The sequence below is a fragment of the Hesperophylax consimilis genome, chromosome 5 (assembly GCF_061612785.1).
Source record: "Hesperophylax consimilis isolate HC1 chromosome 5, BYU_Hcon_1.0, whole genome shotgun sequence".
In the NCBI taxonomy this organism is placed as follows: domain Eukaryota; kingdom Metazoa; phylum Arthropoda; class Insecta; order Trichoptera; family Limnephilidae; genus Hesperophylax; species Hesperophylax consimilis.
The window spans coordinates 9,243,620-9,262,700 of NC_142840.1; the positions used below are offsets into that span (position 1 = coordinate 9,243,620).

The 19,081-nt window shown below is 32.7% G+C and overlaps 1 protein-coding gene across 4 annotated transcripts in view; it reads left to right on the forward strand.

The window, feature by feature from the left end:
* Positions 1-233: 233 nt before the first annotated feature.
* LOC149423499 (spondin-1) overlaps positions 234-19,081 on the forward strand; it is a 312,969-nt gene continuing 294,121 nt past the window's right edge. For all 4 annotated transcript variants that reach the window (XM_089631593.1, XM_089631592.1, XM_089631589.1 and 1 more), the window contains exon 1: positions 234-346. The gene's annotated coding sequence lies outside the window, so the exon portion shown is untranslated. The remainder of the gene's footprint in view (positions 347-19,081) is intronic.

The window sequence follows — 19,081 nt, forward strand, 5'->3', positions numbered from 1 at the left end:
GCTTTCAAATTTCGCAGCTTTCAGTTTGTCAGTGAACGTCGGGGTAGGAGGACGTCCTTTTTCACTCATTTCCCGCGTTCGTGCATTTCAATATACGACTCGTCAAATCATACGCTGACACTTGGGATGTTTGGACATCCTCGATTGTTTGTTTATTGAGTTTTCCGCAAGCGGAGCGTGTACTTTGGTGGATGTGATATTTATATGATTTTAAAGGTTGTGCATTGGTGACTATTGGTGAGTGTGGTTATTTTATCGTGTGTGAAGATATTGAAAGCTTGATAGCCCATTAAATTGGATAGGAAATCCCTTATTAATTTGGAACTGGATAGTCTAAAAACAAGAGGTATGTATTTTTGACGGTAGTTTTATTATTCGATGATTTTGCAATAAAAACATTTATATTTTTTGAACATATTTATTTTCACTCTGCAAAATAGGCCCCAAGAACGAACTAAATAAAAATATGATAAATAATTTATGACTAAGCAGTTTTATGAGCATTGTTTTAAAATAAAAACGTTGAAAATTTAAAGACTCGTCATAAGTACATACGTTGTGATTAATGTTTTTTTTGATAAAATATAATAAGAAAAGTGTTAAATATATTGAGGCATATCCGAAAAAGAACGCGACAAAAATGCATAATAAGTTGTTTATTCCCTTAATTCCGTGATGATAAAATAACCGAACAAAGGGAATATTCATCTGGCCTACTAATTCAATTAACGACGGTTGGCCCTTGACCTATATTAACGCTGATAAAACTGTTTATAAGATACAACGAAAAAATAGTTTAAGGTCGTGAGAAGTTTGTTTATGTCGGCCTTGACCGGCTATCATATGACCAATATGCAACAGTTTAAATAAACAAATGGAACCTCTGCCATTCTACGGGTGAGATGATTTAAAAAATTAAAGTTAAATGTAACTTTCTTTACGAAATAGGTTTAAACATGTTTTATTTGTTTTATCCTCTACGAAAATGTGCTCTACATAATTATTTCAAATTATATTTATATCTCACTCTCAAATCCTCTTATTTTCCGTTATTGTTATGTTTACTGGTATTCCTATGTTTACTGGTATTCCTATGTTTTAATATTATCCTGAAGGTGGAAGAGTACCTACTTTCAAACAAGTTACATTATTTATTTATTTATTTTGTCATTGTATTATTGTTATCGTATTTGTCTTATTTGTATTATGTTCCACCATAATAAGGACATTTGCCCAGTTTGGGGTATGTTTTGGGTAGACTCCCTGCTTTCCTGATATTGATTTTTCAGATCAAAATATCACTAGATTTCAGAATGGGTTTGTATGTATGAGTTATTCTCGATTGCTTAGTACTGGATTCCCCACACTCTATTTAAAAAAAAATCTAAATGGGGGTTGACTCGAGAATTCCAGAGAACACACTAATTTCACAATTTCCCAATATTTAGAAAAACTGAAAAGTGGGGGGGGGGAGAGACTAGGGAATTAAAAAAAAAATGAATTCCTCACAGTATTGACAACATTTTCCCCAGAACATTTTAGATTTTCCCAGAATTTGACCTCTCCTTCAACATTTCAGAATATCCCTAGATATCACATCACTGTTGTACTTTGAAAACTTTTCCATATGAAACCACAAAAAAATAAAATTCTCAAAAAATGTGGGCTATAATTTGCCCCGATGGGATAAGTTCTCCTGGAACCCATTAACATCTCATGCACCCCCAAAGTTTTTGTCATTGACTTGGATCCCCCTGCATGTCGAAATCGACCCCTTAGGGTCGATTTAGACCACTTTGGGAATGACTGACCTACATCATCATTCTCAAATCGTCTAATTATATCATAATTTCCGATTTAACCTGTTTGCATAAAATTATTAATTCAATGTTTGATACCCCTGATTTATTATATGTAATCTCTTTTCATACTCCAAGCAGGTCGGTTACAAGACAGTACCTACCATATTATTGTAGCCATTCTATTTCAACGTCACAATATCACACTCCTATGCGACGGATTCAACAGCTAGGAAACAAATACTACGATGTTGTAGATATATTTAGTATATCAATTTCAATATATAAGCATACCCTATTGAAGTTTTTTTCATCAAGTAGTGGAATATTTTTATAAAGGTATTTAATTTGATTTGACTAACACATAATAATTTTGTAAACTGAAACAGAAAAAAATATTTTGGATTTTTTATGTTTTGTGCCTGCATGCTGTGTAAATCAAGTTCAGTGATATTTTGACTTTATAGTTATTTTTCTGCAATTGTTTTAAATAGTCGCCTGCACTATTTTCATGTATAAAATCGTAAATATTTTTTATATATATGTATGTAAAAGCCTTAATAGGCGTGAAATAAATAAATAATGTTTCTTATAACACATTGCAGTATTATTGTAAAACGTACGCATTGTAACGTATACACTACATACACAGCCATATTTGTATAACGTATATATATAAGATATATAAAATAACCTTCATGTACATGTGTTGTTATGAAATATAATTCAAGGAATAATATACACTTACAAATTAAACTCAAATCTTCACATAATATTATTGCACATATTGCAATATCATTATTATGTCTAAGCAATTTCTTCGACATTGAGTCACAGGAAAAGATCAGTTAGAAATCTGCCTTATCGTGTATAAAAGTCATTGTATTTGCCGGCACCATGAAACTTAAATGATCTATGAGTGACTCAGTTTTACCTAAAAGAAACTGGAAAATGTAGGCTAAGACTGATGCGTCTAACTAGACCCACAAAAAATACTAAGAAGAATAATTTCACCTACATTCTAGAATGTAACTACAAAAAAAGTTCAAACATTAAATTGCCTTAGATTATGATGTGGAATCATCTCTTTTTGGAAAAAAACCTGGAGGTTATGCACCGCTTACCCGCCCTGGTATAGGTAACAGATAGTTACTTCTTGATGCTCTCACAAAGACATAACTTTTTGTACGGGACGTGTTTGCCTGCACAAGAAGAGACTGTAAATAATAAGCACCGGCACACATCAGCCATCAACCTGGGTAATGATTTAAGTAAAACACCGTGAGGTGTTCTATCCAAACCATCATAAAAGAAAGACGATTCGAATCAAAATTCACATTTTAATTACAAGTATTGTATTGGTATACAGAATGTACAAAGGGGTGTAGCTTATAGGTACTTCCTATTTTTTACAGCCAGCCCAATTCACAAGAAATAGTTATATGTATTTCAATACAACTGAGATTTAAAACACAGATAGAAAACTGATACAACCGGAATCCTTTCAGCGATAATTTCAGATTGGAGCAAATTGTGCATCATCGCGCTATAAGATACAGTAAATGGCGTGGGCGACTGCTGTCAGCCTCTAAGTTATCAGCATCAATGGCTTATTCAGTTGGTAGCCAGGAAAAATCGGCCAGCTTCTAGGTTGTCAGCATCAATGGCTAATTTAGTCGGTAGCCAGGAAGAATTGGCCAGCCTCTAGGTGTTTAGCATCAATGGCTAATTCAGTTGGCAGCCAGGAAGAATTGGCCGGCTTCTAGGGTTTCAGCATCAATGGCTAATTCAGTTGGTAGCCAGGAAGAATCGGCCGGCTTCTAGGTTTTCAGCTTCAATGGCTAATTCAGTTGATAGCCAGGAAGAATTGGCCAGCCTCTAGGTTTTCAGCATCAATGGCTAATTCAGTTGGTAGCCAGGAAGAATTGGCCGGCTTCAAGGTTTTCAGCATCAATGGCTGATTCAGTTGGTAGCCAGAAAGAATTGGTCAGCCTCTAGGTTATCAGCATCAATGGCCAATTCAGTTGGTAGCCAGGAAAAATTGGCCGGCTTCTAGGTTTTCAGCATCAATGGCTAATTCAGTTGGTAGCCAGGAAGAATTAGTCAGCCTCTAGGTTATCAGCATCAATGCAGCAGGGATTGGCCAGCCTCTAGGTGATCGCCGGCAGTGGGAAATTCAGTCGGTAGCCAGCAGGTATTCATCAGCCTCTAGGTTGTCAGCATCAATGCAGCAGAGATTGCCCAGCCTCTAGGTGAACACCGGCAGTGGGCATTTCAGTCGGTAGCCAGCAGGTATTCGTCAGCCTTTAGGTTGTTAGCATCAATGCAGCAGGGATTGGCAAGCCTCTAGGTGATCACCGGCAGTGGGCAGTTCAGTCGGTAGCCAGCAGGTATTCGTCAGTCTTTAGGTTGTGAGCATCTGTGGCTGGTTCAGTCGGTAGCCAGGAGGAATTGATCAGCTTCTAGGTTGTCAGCATCAATGCAGCAGGGATTGGCCAGCCTCTAGGTGATCACCGGCAGTGAGCAGTTCAGTCGTTTGATTTTAAGAGCCGGCACACGGAGACGCCCCATTATTGTAATGATGACAGATGCGTCCGGCTCAGCTGATAGAGTGCCGGCCGTAAACAGCTCGTTAGAAATAGTTGTAATCTTTAAAATGATTGTGCCGTGATGGAGGAACAGAAGCGACTACAGATTTCAGTTAACACTCAGGAATTTATAATTATAATTAACAGATCGCGTTTTAACTGGAGGTGTTCCGTCCACTCGTGTTAATTTTTGAAATTTGACTGACCAATATTATACTGTTTTTAGCTATTTATAATTTCTCTAGCAAGCCCTCTTGTGACGTCCATATCTTTGCCACAAATTGTTTACGTTTCAGACGCAGGTGTTTTTAGGTGAGAATAATAATTTCGCACAGCGACTGGTTTGTCAATATTTTGATTTTTCTCCGGCTCGATTCGCCTAGTAACCGATTATTTTGGTGCATTTTTCAACTCGTAAATTTTATAATATTAAATGCAAAATAAATCGTGTTTTCATGTTTGATACACTTTTAATTTTTACATTTATTATATAAAGAATCTAGACTCCCGTGTCCCTGCATAGTGGTTAGGCTGTTGGATGCCTACAATACAGACAAAAACCTAATTTACACTATTAAAATAATAATGGACCAAACAGCTGATTAAAAATGAGACCATCTATAGAGATAACACAAAATAAGAATTGCAATGAAAAAGAAAACACATTACATAAAATCATGTTTTTATTGTAGGAATCTACATACGTAACATACCAATTCGAACATATACAAATTTTACCGGAGAGTATTACGCCCGTCAACTGGCAGTCCGGGCAGTCCTATCGAGAATATGCATAGCGATCTGTCTGTCCCTGCAAGAAAAGGCAAACTTTGGAAAGAGCCATTGATTGTAGAAGACTAATTAATTTAAAGGCAAAAAGATGCAATAGCCATTTTGTTTTTAAAACTGACTTTATTTTCCTACGAGCCAACTTGGTGTTGCTATTGCCTTTGAAACAATCGCATCGCCATTAATTTCTCACTACTTTAATTACGCATAGTAATTAATTATCATTGTTTGTCATTTATTTTCAAACCAATAAAAAACAGTATTGCGTGATGAGCCAAGTCACGTGGGTTGTTCGGACGAAAACATGATAAAACATGTGGACAAAAATTACACAAATTTATTTGTAAATTTATCGCAGCGTTTTAAGATAAGAAGGTCAAACATCATTATCAAAGTAGGTGCTTGGATATGCGATTGTTTTTTTTGATATGTGCGCTAAAAACGTTAATCAATGCATTTGATGATAATACGTAATACTTAATCATTTTTTCAGAAATTAATTAATGAAAACGTTTTTTAATTTTTTTACATCAAAGAAAGACAAGTATTTTCTGGATACGATTAACTTGACAATATTTTAAAAACTCATACTACCGTAATTATAAGCGCAGAATGCAGTCTGTGCAAATGTAGGACTTAAATAGCTTGTAAATAATTTAACCCGCGAATTCGACGCATTTGTCCATTCAGCTATTATCCGGTCGCGTTTTTGAAGTGGTTTACGCAAACGTTTTAAGACTTAGAATATTGACTCTGTCCTACTAATTTTTAGTCCACCTTTTGAATCAATTATTATTTTCAAATACTGCGGTTACCATGGTTCAATTTTTATTTATTATTTATAACATCTCACTATACATAAAACACTTTTTTTTCACTTAAAAATTAAAGTCACTAAGATTAAGCCTGTATCGAGGTCAACAATTTACATTTATGTGAAGCTAACATAAGAGTATCACAAACATAAAGTAATTCTACATACAAGCACAAAATAAATCAAAATTAAAGAAAAAAATGAGTATTAGATGTGTTACCAGGTGGGTAATTTGACAGTATATTGTAACAATATTTGAACCATAACTAATCATTAATCATTATTTAAAAGAAGAAGCAAAGTAGATAATAAAGACAGATAGGGTGACATTCAGTTTTTAGCAAATGGGACAAACATAAAATCTTATTATTTAAGAAAGGACAAGGATGAAAAAATATCAAGACAATCGTCTGTCAATACATAAACCTTAATTAACTTTTAAAATTTAACTAAGGATTATATTGGTAGACTTAATATGATTTGGAAGAATATTAAACATAAGTGGTGCCTGATATAAATAATTTCTTTGACCAAAAGAAGTTTTAGTATGTACCGCCACAAAGTTAAATGCATTTGTTGTGTTCAACAAGTTTTGGTTTTCCATTATTATTTGAAATATTCTTAAGAGTTGAGCTCATAAACTTAATCAAAGTTGCAAAATGGTCTGTTATGCCAGTAGTAAAAGCCGCTCCCTGTGGTTTTAATTTTGATTTCGCCATAATATGATCAATGCAGCTTAATTTGTTATGAGTTACTCTTGTTGGAGAGTTTATGACGGGCTTAATACCATGAAATGCCAGAAGTGATAGATATTTTTGTGTTTTTATGTTCTTTAAATCTAGAGTGTCAATATTTAAGTCCCACATAATATAATCTTCTTATATTACATCTTATGATACAGAGTCAAGCAATTCATCCAATGAATCGAGAAAGTTATCTTTATTAATCTGACATGGAGATTGATATATAGCTATTAAACATATTGTATTGGAAAATTGTATTTTAAAGCAGTTGGCATTGGAAAGAGAAATTTCCTCAACAGTTACCTGAATGTTTTGCTTTATATAGATAGCTATTCCATCATTTTGCAAATAGTTCATCTTTGTTTTGTAGACTACATACTCAGGAATGATAGGCATATTAATCAAACTGCCCAGCCAAGCTTCTGTGAAGACTAGTACTTCTAGACGATGATTAATGCAATCAAGCATAGAAACAGGTTCATCAAAATTTTTGCTTAAACTTCTAATAATCATGCACAATAAAGAAAATTTTGAATCCCTCAAAAATTTTTTGCAAGAATGTAAATCTTCTAATGTTATGTTCGATTCATTATTGTCAGCCAAATCAATTATGTTGTAAATATTATCCATTTAATTTTTTTTATATAATAGTGATAGTCTCTGAGTGATGATTAAGACAATTGATTCAAGTCATCCGTGTGTTTAATGATTAGAACTCTTGAGGATTGTTCCGGGTTCTTTTTCACATAAATTTTATTGTTACGAAACCTATCCTGATAAATCTATCAATAAACCTGGAGCTCAGAGGATGATCATTATTTTCAAAGATGAAAAGTTCCAATCTAAATTTCTTAACGCATGCAAAAAAATAAAGCAATTGAAGTACTGTAACGTATTCATTGGTGAAGTTTTATCCTCTTATTCAAAAAACCTTCTTTGGAAAACCAAACAAAAAGCTAAAGAAGCTAAGTTTCAATTTGTATGGTTTCGTAATAATAAAATTCGGTTCTATTGGTTTCCAGAAATTATGTGCTTTTTAATTCAAACGAAAAAAGTATAAAAAATAGTTTGACCCGGAGTATGGTGCATTTTGGCGACCACCGGGCCGCACGGCTACTCAAGTTTAACACTTAATGGACGTGCTAACATTAATCAAAAAATGTAAGTGATTACAAATATCCTCATATTAACAATAAACCTATTAGAAGAGACTTGGTAATTGGAGAGAAATAATTTCCAGGAAAAAAATGTTGATCTCCAAAAAAGTGATCACTATGCTTGAAAATAAAAAAATGAACCAAAATCGTATACAATGACTCTGAAATAGCTGACTGTAGAAATTGAAGAAACAATATTTGCTGCCATGATTACTGCTGAAGGCAAGAAATCGTCAGAAGAAATAAAGAATATTATTACCATTCAAAAATTAATTATTTATTTATTTATTGACGCCCAGAGGGCTTTTACATGTAGGTGGTACAATTTTGATGACAGACAATTTTGAAATATGAGAAAAAAATAATAAAAATAAAATTACATTAAAAAAATAATATACGCAAGAAACAAAAATAAAAAGAACAAGAACACAAATAAAAATGTACAGCAATTTGGCTGGTTTACAAAATACAACTTCCATTTAGGAATAGTGTTGAAATAAGTCTTTTACGTGATCCACAAAATTCGCTAAGTTAATATTAAATATATCGACATCACCTAAGTATTGGTTTCCCATAGTGTGAAACCGTCGTTTTGGGGAGTTCGCAATGTAATTGCGCTTATGTGTGTTGCAGTGGAATAGTGTATTTTGTCGTGTTGTTTTTGTAGTTATTCGTACGTTTATAAGTTTGCAGAAGTTCGCAACAGTCGAATTTTGAGTTTAGAATTTTGAATAAAAAAGTTCAGGCGTTTATTTTACGCCTGTCTTCTAATGTGTGTATTTTTAGAGTATTTAATAAGAAATGATATTGTTAGTCTTCTAGTGGGATATTTAATTTAAAATTTATTTGTATTCGCTCAATGTTATTAATTTGAATTTTGAAAGAGGGAGACCAAACTACTGAGTCGTATTCAATTATGCTTCTAACTAGAGATATGTATAACAGTTTAATGGCTTGTATGGAGTTAAAGTTTTTAGTTGTTCTTAATACGAAGCCTAGTGTTTTCATGCCTTTGTTTACAATTTGTTGGATATGATTGGCGAAACTTAGTTTTTCATCCAAAATAATTCTTAGATCTCTCATTTCCGTAACTCTTTTGTAAAGCTGTATTGTTAATGGAATATTCAAATAAAACAGGATTTTATTTCTCCAGAAAGTCAAGGTTTTGCATTTGTCTACATTTAAAAACCGATTATTTTGTACGCACCAATCTTTAAACATATTAATATTTGATTGTAGTATTTGGCAATGATTTACATAAGTTATTTTTTTGTATAGGTTGATGTCATCAGCAAAGAGCAATACCTCGACATCGTCGAAGCAATTTGTTATATCGTTAATGAAAATGAGAAACAAAACCGGACCGAGGTGACTACCTTGCGGTAGGCAACTGGTCGCACATAAAGCTTTCGATAGCAAAGATTTTATTTTAACAAACAGTTTACGATTTGATAAACAGCTAGTAAACCATTTTAGCATGTTATCTCTTACTCCTAATTAAAAAAAAACTTCTATTTCAATGGCGTGTTATAGAAAATTACATTAGACGGTACACAGACAAGAAAACTTGTGTTACATTTTAATTGATGTTACGGGCTGTGAATTGGTCGAAAATGTGATGCTAATTAAAAGTGAAGCAAACTATTTAAATTTCCGACAAAAAAACACCAATTATTTTTTCAACCGAAATTAAGATTTTCACTTTAAACCAAATATATGAAAAAAAATAGTCGCTAGTTTTCAATAATTCATAAAATTTTTTTATTATTATCAATCTCAATTTGTAGAACGACAATTTAAGTAATTTTTCTGTTATACATTAAATAAATCAGTTTATTTGTAAAAAAGGTTCTGCCGTGTAATTATTACTACGCGTGATACTGTTTAATACTGTCAGTTGAAGTAGGTCCGTTGTTATAGAAATCCATCATATTTGAACAAAAACAGATATCAAAATGAAATATTACGTGCGTGCTTGAAAATTTTTTTAATCATTAAATATAGTTTAATATATTATTATGGGTCTTGAAACGGTTCACAGCATGATTTATTGACACGCAACTTAATCAATCGCGGTTTTTTTCTTCTTTTATAACGACCATTAGAAGACAAATGGATTAAATTTACAGTACATACTTTTTGTGAGAACTTTTCCTTGCGACGAAAGGAGATAATTCTGAAAGAACATTCAAAATATGATAATTTTTGTCCTTTGTCCTGACGAGGGAAGGTTTCGTCGGATGTCGGTTGACAGTTGGATTATATTATATAGGTAGATACTTTTTTGCAAAACAAAGGTCGATTTCAACAGATTTTTTCAAACCAAAATGTAGCCACCTTCTTTTTGGTCACAATCAGATGGTATTCCACAATTTTTGACTAATCTGTCGTAAGTAAAGTAAATTATATGCTTCCAACTCTGCGCCACCTGAGTAGCGCTACTGCCAAGAGCAATTTATTCAATTAATATTATTATTAAAGCAAACCCCATATTTTTTATAAATTTAACGTAAGTATTTGTCGACTTCCACATATTTAAAAAAATAAGATGATAATTCTTTTATATCTTTGATGACCTCGTTATACTTTACCAAAAAAATCCAAAGATGCTATTTTTCTACCAGGAGGTCTTTTGTAGCCTTTTGAAAATGAAGTTATGATAGAAGCTGCTTATTATATTGTCTTTCCCTTTCTAGAAAATTTAATAACGACCTCCTCCGACGCTTGCAGTTCGCGGTACGACACGCTGAGCACTTAAAACCCCTCCCTTTACAGCTTATTAAAGGTTTTTTTATAAGCAGTCCCGTTACCATCCACCAACCCCTATTCTCTGTACTGATTTTTCTTTAGATTTTTATGAAAAATATAATTAATTAAAACCTCCTTTGGCGTTTTAACGACCTTCACTGAAGAATGATTACAATTTTGCCTTATAACTTACGGGGTGGGTGTTTAAAAATAACACTGAATCGCGTGTACAACTTACCCCGCAAAGCACTGCCTTGATTCTAGGGGGATGATAATACATACAATAGTCATAAATCATAAATAATTGACTATACGAAAAAAGTGTTAGGATTTTTTTCTGATTTTTACCATTTATTTGAGCATTAAAAACATTTATATTTTTATCTCTGCAAAGTATATATTTCAAATTTTACTTAAATCCAACAGATGCTCGTAGTTACTTTTGCTTTTGCTTAAGTTCCAGGAAAACATTTTTCGTTATTTAAAATGTCTGTTTTAAACATCGTTAAATAGCCAGGTGGTTTTGACAATGCATTATCATTTATTAACAATACATTATCTCTTTCACCTTTGAATAATTTAAAAAGCGTTGCCTTTGCCAACTTTGTAAGGGCATCGTAGGAGGTGATACATACTGTTGTATATATTATATTTTAACGAAACAATTAAACAAAAAAGCAATTGCTAGATTTATTCGATGACTGAACAATTTTCTGGAACCACGAATCGGAAAATATAAAGAGATCTCGGCGGTATATTGTGTTCTTACGATAACAGTTTTTATCGTCCTATTTATGTGAGGCTTACTCGTCAATTTTTTAATATATGTCAGAATCGAGAAGCAATTTTTCGCGATATTGAAAAGGGTAGAATATGATTGATGACGCAGTGGATAAAAGAAATGGGAATAAATATATCGGATTAAGTAAGAAAACCTGTGTAGCTTTTGTACGTCAGCTTGGGAATTTTATTGGAATGCTTTTTTTGCTATTTTGCAAAATTAACCCCTTTTGTGAAACTGGCATTTAAACACTATTGAAAACAATATTCAATGTATATTTTAGCTTAACTACAAAAATAATAAATTTTGTTTTTCGTTTATGTTGCTCATATATATTTTTTAATAAACCATCTTCGTAATAGTACTCAACTTTTATTGGAAAATTTTGCTTAAATGTAGAGTAAAAGGTATTTCATAATCTAACGACGGACCATTATTTACACAAAAGTTTTACTTTTATAATGCTTGTCTTACATATAATATGAACACAGAAAGCTCAGTATGGTAGAATGAAAAAGAAACTTTAATTACATCGATAGGTACAATTTTGTCCTGTGTGTTTTGGCGTAGATATTGAAACTCACGTACTAAACTTAACAACTCTTGTTAAGAGCATTGATAGCCTCACTTCAAGTATACATATTATTAATGTTCGCAAACTACAAGCGGGAATTACAAATAATATCAACAAATTTAGTTTCAAATTGGAACTCTATCTTTAGTCATGTCAAATTAACGACGTTTTCCAATTAGCAATAAGGCTCTTCAACAGTAATACTTATTAAGTTCCAACAGTATTCAATTAAATTTGAAGTACACACTATGTACACACTATGTACAAATTTTAATGACTTTCCACTAGAGTAAAAGAAAATGTTTTACACAATTTTTAATGACCTTCATTAGATAAAATAATGATCGTGCAGCCGTTCTCATTATTTATCTAGTAGGTTCTTTTGTTGCCTATAACAGCGGCGGCTTTATACTGCCAGGATTAATAAACATGATTCTTTCATAATAGTTGAATGGAATTAACTGACAACACTCCCCCCACACTCAAGAATTGAGGTTGTAATTATAATGTGAACGTACCGAGCGATGCTAGACATTATGCGAGCTTTCAGCGCTGTCCGCTAATGCACTTTATCATTTTACCGATTTTGCTACCTGAAAGGCCTGTATTCTAAAGAGTAATTTTAATATTTTCTATTAAAATTGTAAGAGCTTTGAAGTGCCTGGAGAGGGTTGTTGTTAAATAATAATATTTTTCAGAATGTTTCAGGGGTAGTGTAACGCAATTTCTTCCATTAATTTTGATGAAAATCCTTGTTTTTAATGACTTTTTACAAAATTACCATGATTGAAATGGTTCTTTTATACATATTGGTTAATAGCTCAATATTCTAATTATATTATTCTAATAGCTAAAAACGTTCGTAGTACCAAATTGTAACACGAGGCTTCCAGAGTAGTTCTTTGTTTATTCACTGAAAACAAACTATTTCATTCATTCCGTCCAAAGGGATCTCCTCGATGCTGCCATGCGAAAGAATATTGCTGATAAACGTCGAATACGAATAACGTCTACCCTCAATTAATGTGATGTTCAGAGATATGTAAAATGTGTTGAACAGTGCACTTTTGAAATTTTAGCTTTAAATTTTAATAATTTTGTCAGCAAAGTTCACATTTTAGAAAGTTCTGTTGCCAAACATGAAATGTTGCTTTTAGCACAAATAATAAGCTTTTGCAAACTGACAGCAAACAACGAATTGCCTTACGTAAAACGAATACGCGGCGTCCACTAATTTGACGAGAGTTCATGTTTATGCAACTTGGAACTGCAAACAAAGCAGTTTCCGAGAAGAAAATATAATTTTAATTTCAAATTACCACCACAAAATGCACATTAATTAAAGTTACGGAACTTATTTTGTAATAAACAAAACAATTTTTGAGATATAATTATTTTAAAGATTTTTTATGGTTTTAAATATATTATTTGATAACGTGGGCCTCTCATTATATTTGCACGATGTGAATATTTTATTAAATGCGGAAATTAAAAAAAATTCTAAATCAATATTTTTTTAAATTTTGTCCTTTTGAAATAAAATGCAAATTATGTGTTTTCGCAATGCGAAGATAACGAGTATAATATCTTTAAATTGTATATTAAATCCATAAAAAATATTAAAAACTTCTCTAACAATCTCAAATGAACTACTCTAAATTTTAAAATTCGCATTCTATTTATTGGTGTATAAGTTTGGCAAACATAATGGTCCCGTTCACACGGCGCCCGCACAACGCACAGAGCCGCTCCCAACTAGCCAATAAATAACTAAGCAGTTCAAAGGAAAACATTTCTTTAATAAATTACCAGAAGAAATTAGAAGCATTAATGATAAAAAAACAGATAATGATCTATGTAAAAAAATATTTTAGGGAAATCGTTAGCAAAAAAACTTAAAAATATCACAAATCATCCTACTATACTCTATTTATCCTCCATAATATATATTTTTTCTTCATTCCAAATACAACAATTTGTATGGATATTGCAATTTTTTTACTTTGTTACCTAGTTATATATTTTTTTTCGCAAATGTACACTCCTCTTCCATCCACAAGCAAATGCTTTTAAAGGAATTGTAGGATAAATTAAAACAGTATGACTTGTAAACATTGTATATTTATTGTAAAAAACACAAATAATAAACAAATACAAATACAAAAAAGGGAAAAGTAGAGAGTATGAAATCAATTATTGATTATTGATTGTATTAGTATTTGGGCCTTCCCTTTAATGTTAAAGTATTTATGAAGCTATTTGCTAGTTGGGAGACGCTCAGTAGGTAGAGCGGTGCCCCGGCAAGGCAAGGGTCCTGGGGATGTGACCATATCTTTTTCCGATTTTACGTCTCAGATTTTTGTTTAGGAATCGCTAATTTTATCTTCAAAAATTAAATTTTACAATTTGAGGTTTTACTCAATAAGTTATTCCAAAAAAAAAGTGGGTGTGTCAAGCCTACGCAAGACAGAAGTGAAACTTCTAGTATTCCTCTCTCTCTATTTTCAAATTTAATTTATTCCTCTCTCTCTATTTTCAAATTAACCGTATGAACCACAATCAATTACGTATTTCACTCGTATTACACTCACGACGCAGTATACTAACCAAGCAGCTGATGCTTGGCGTGGCGCAGTTCGCTGGTGTCTGAGAGAGAGGAAAGAAGAGAAGAGAGAGAACGTTCGTGAGCGGCTCCCCCACCTCAACAAGCGCATATGGTGAGAGAGGGACAGTGAACGGTGAGCGGTGGTGGGGGTACCCGCATTTTCGTGTCGATTCTGACTCGGTTTTACTCCGTCCCCGAAAATCCATTACGCGCCTAAAGAAGTTTCACTTCAATAAATGTATTTTGTATTTTTACAGCGCCCTTGAGGTGATTTCTCTCAAAAACGGCGCTACACATTTAATCTAAATATTATTATTATTATTAACAACATCACAAATATCTCATTTTTTTAAATCTTACAAATTTATCTCACTGAAAAAAACACGGCCTGTTTCTGATATGTACCTAAATCTACTTACAACATGTAATTACTTGATATTGCTCTACAGTACTTAATGAAGAATTTTCTAGTTAGGATAGATTTGAGGTTTATTCAAAAGCTTCTACTTAAAAGCTTCTACTACTAAAGTGAAAACTTGAGCAAATAAGTTTCTTGCTTTCTACAGATGCTGCTTTATACCAACGTTGACTTAGTTTACACCGACGTTTCCTTCCGCTCATTTTAAATCTAAGCATACTTCTAATTCATTATTAATAATTGAAGACAATAAAAGCGATTCTCAAAACAATAATTTGATAACAGAAAAATCTTAAAAAAATATGTGTGCATCTGGGACTTTTGTAAACCCAGGACCTTTGTTTTGCCGGTTCGCTGCTCTACCAATTGCGATAATCCTCCCCTATTGTCTTCGGTCATATTTAACTGTATTATACTTCGAATAAGAACTACAAACATTATCTTCATTTACTCAACGCATATTTTTATTGGCTGCAATATTAATGTATGATCGCAAGATTCAACTTGAACTAAATGCAATGTAGACAGTTTTTTGGATAAATAAATCCAATTATTATTTGAACATGAGATATCTTTTGACATTTCGGCAAGTCTAGAAAGAATTTTTTAGTTGTGTTTTGGAATCACTTAATGAGTAAAACCTCAAAGTTAATTTATAATTATTGAAGACACTATTAGCGATTCTCAAACCCAGAACCTTAGTCTTGCCGGGACCCTGCCTGCCTATACCACCTTGGAAAATTTTCATAATGTAATATTTATTTTATGTTAGCAAATTTAATGCAAATATATAATTTGTACAAAAAACACCATAATCCCCTCTCGCGCTTAATTCTACACACGTCCCTTTTAATGATTATGTAATTACCATGCTTTTAAAAAGTATATTTCCTTCCTGGAACGTGCTATGACATATAATACGAGAATACCTTTATTCCCCGTCTGAACCTTGTGTAGCAAAATAATATAATGTCTTTATTTCTGCGAACCGAATATGGAAAAAAGATTATATAAAAAAATGGTGTTAAGCTCTTTGCCTCGTACGATCATAATATTTTTTACGAAGAAAATAAAGTTTTAAAGGTATGAATATATGTATTTTGTTGTTGTAAATGTTTAGACCCAATCGCTATAGTTAGATCCTTAGATCTAGGCTTTAGAAAATAAAATAGGTCCAAACAATAGAATTCTGTATCAACACTTATGTCTCCCCGCTGACCGAAAAGGACATTTTAACCGAGAAACCTTCCGCTAGAAACCCTATGTGTACCATATACATGTAGTATTATATGTATTTGCTGGATCCATTGATATACAAAACACTAAATTGTATTTTCTTGAACACACCGGTACTCTATACAAAATATCGTGATAAAGGATTTAGAAAGTTTTAGTATTCTTATCAAAACAAAGTTGGAAGGTACACTGAGAAAACTGTATGAAATATTGTTAATTTATTAAAAATCTGGAGAAATTATTCGTTTTCCTGTTGAAAATGGAATAAGAGGCATATAACTAATGATCTGACAAATTTCATAACCAATTATCAGTAAAGCACGACTATGTTACGAGGAAGTCGGAACACGCGTTCTTCAAAATAATAATAGTTCCTCATCTTGTCCATTATGTTTATTCGGATAAGGGAACCTGCGTGAACACATGTTTGGATATATTCTGAATGACTAATATTTTATGGGGAAATGATAATTCAGTCACATTTTTAACAGTATTTTGATTAAAAAAATCTGTTTTCATTTTTCTCCATGTAACCTACCTGTAAATTCTCGTTCCTATAGTCTAATAAAACACAACAGATAGCAATTCCTTGCAAGAGAGCGGGTGGTTTTGAATTTTTTATGGATCGTTTGGGTTGCCAGAGTGATGTTAAACCGATTTGATGATTTCGACCTAGGCGAGCTCCCGCACCCGGCAAAAACAGCAAAATTTAGGCACTTGTTTTCGTTTTTGCCGTATATTTAAAAAAAATAAACTGCTGTCGAAAAAACGTTCAAACAACTTTGAAAGTAGAATAAATTTGTTACAATTTGAGTAAAAACTCAACAATGTTAGACAAACGTGGAGAGTTAAGACTGAAGTCCCTACTTTGGGTAATGCGAATTGCTTTATTAAATTCTAGGTTTCTAATCCAGTGAATTTTATTTCAAAGGTTAGTACCTTGTCGTATGGTCCAGTATGGATGTTAGGTGGACACCTTTGGGAATATCGGGTTTTCACCGACTGTAGCAGCAGTTATGGGTGTATAGAGGCGGCATCGTATTAAGAAGAAAATCTCTCCGTTAGGTCCCCGGGGACCGGGTACAAATGAACGTCCATGGAGTATTTACGACGTAGAGGAAAATTTTATGTGCTTTTGCTGGAATTTGTGGGAAAATCTCTATAATTATTCTCAATACTGTAATGAAGCCCATCAAATATTAAATGTAGGTCTATGTAGGTGTATGTATTGTGGTCATCCATTATAAATAAATGCTACAATATTACTGTGTTCGATATGAAAGTCGATCGGTTTCGGAACAACCGTTCCTTCCTCAAGGCAAATATACCCTAACAACTAACATAATATATAACAAGTAGTATTAAGTGTTGGTGGAGGCATGACTAGGAATTAGTAAAAAGTGGGGGGAGGAGAAATAACGGACGGTGAATAGGAACGTATCTAAGATGGGGCTGTATATAATATATTAAAATATTTATTCATTTAAAGTATTTTTATATTATTACTTGTGGGCCCGGGCAGATGTTGTCTTAGCACAGACCGCCTTCTAGGTAGATAGCATTTTTTATAGACCTCATTTTATGTAGACCGCCTTTTATCTGGTGGCACTGTTGTAAGATATTTTATACATTTGACATACATAGAATACATGCGCAAGTCACATGCATCGTAGATATTGTCTTGACGTTTCATTTGATATCGATCTTTCAGCAGATTTTGATTAATATTCAGGCACCGTTCTATGCACTTAAAACTGCCTTGATGTATGTCTATGACAGTGTGACAGATTGCCGTACGAATACGATCCATAGAAAAAACCCTTTCGACATGTATGTTTTTAAATTCATTTTTAATTCATCTCATATTTAAAATATAAATTGATAGTAGATAAAAATTAAACAACGGTATAAATATAACATAATACAGCGCCCTTGAGGTGTTTTTGCACAAAAACGGCGCTATAAAAGTCATCCAAGCATTATTTATTATTATAAACAATAAATCAAATACAATGACATCAGAAAGTATAAAATGATCAGAAACTCTATAATGATATTAAAGTAAGAGATGCAGGTACACGCAAAACTTCTAAGTAGACTTTCTAGGTTAAAATTAATATTTATTGAAAATAAATGATATTATGGCCTTCTTGCTGTTGAATAGATCCGCCACATCTGATTATCTATTACTAACTTCATGTAATTTAGGTATAAGTGAGTATTTTCAATGCTCAACCCTGGTATTGATACATTTAAACATTATTTTGGAACGAGTAGCTCGCGCAAGTACATGAAATTCATTGAAGTTAAGTAAATTAGGACTGCCTATACCAGTGCTCCGCAACCTTTTCTCACCTACGACACACCAAATTTCTTCCTAGAATTCCGCGGGACACCAAAAGCTAAAATATATAGATATTAAATTGATACACAAATTTTACAATAATTTCTTGATTTTTATTTGAAAAGTATACATACATACATATAAATATAACATATTTATTTTTACGCAATCTTAACAATTATTATAAAATAATAATAAATTAATGAGCGATTAATTGTTAAATTAACCTGCGCTTGTTTCAATGAACACAAAAGTTTTATATTCGGCTCGATTTTTGACAGCGCAACCCGAAGTTCTTGGTCAAGACCTTTTAAGCATGACCGCTTATCATTTTTAATTAATACAAGCGTTGAAAAACTTTGCTCATATAAATATGTCGTTGAAAATGGAAGTAGTGTTAAGAATGCTTTGGCGGAAATGTGAGGATATTCTTTTTTAACGTAAATCCAGAAAACATCTGAACTCATATGGAACTCATACTGAAG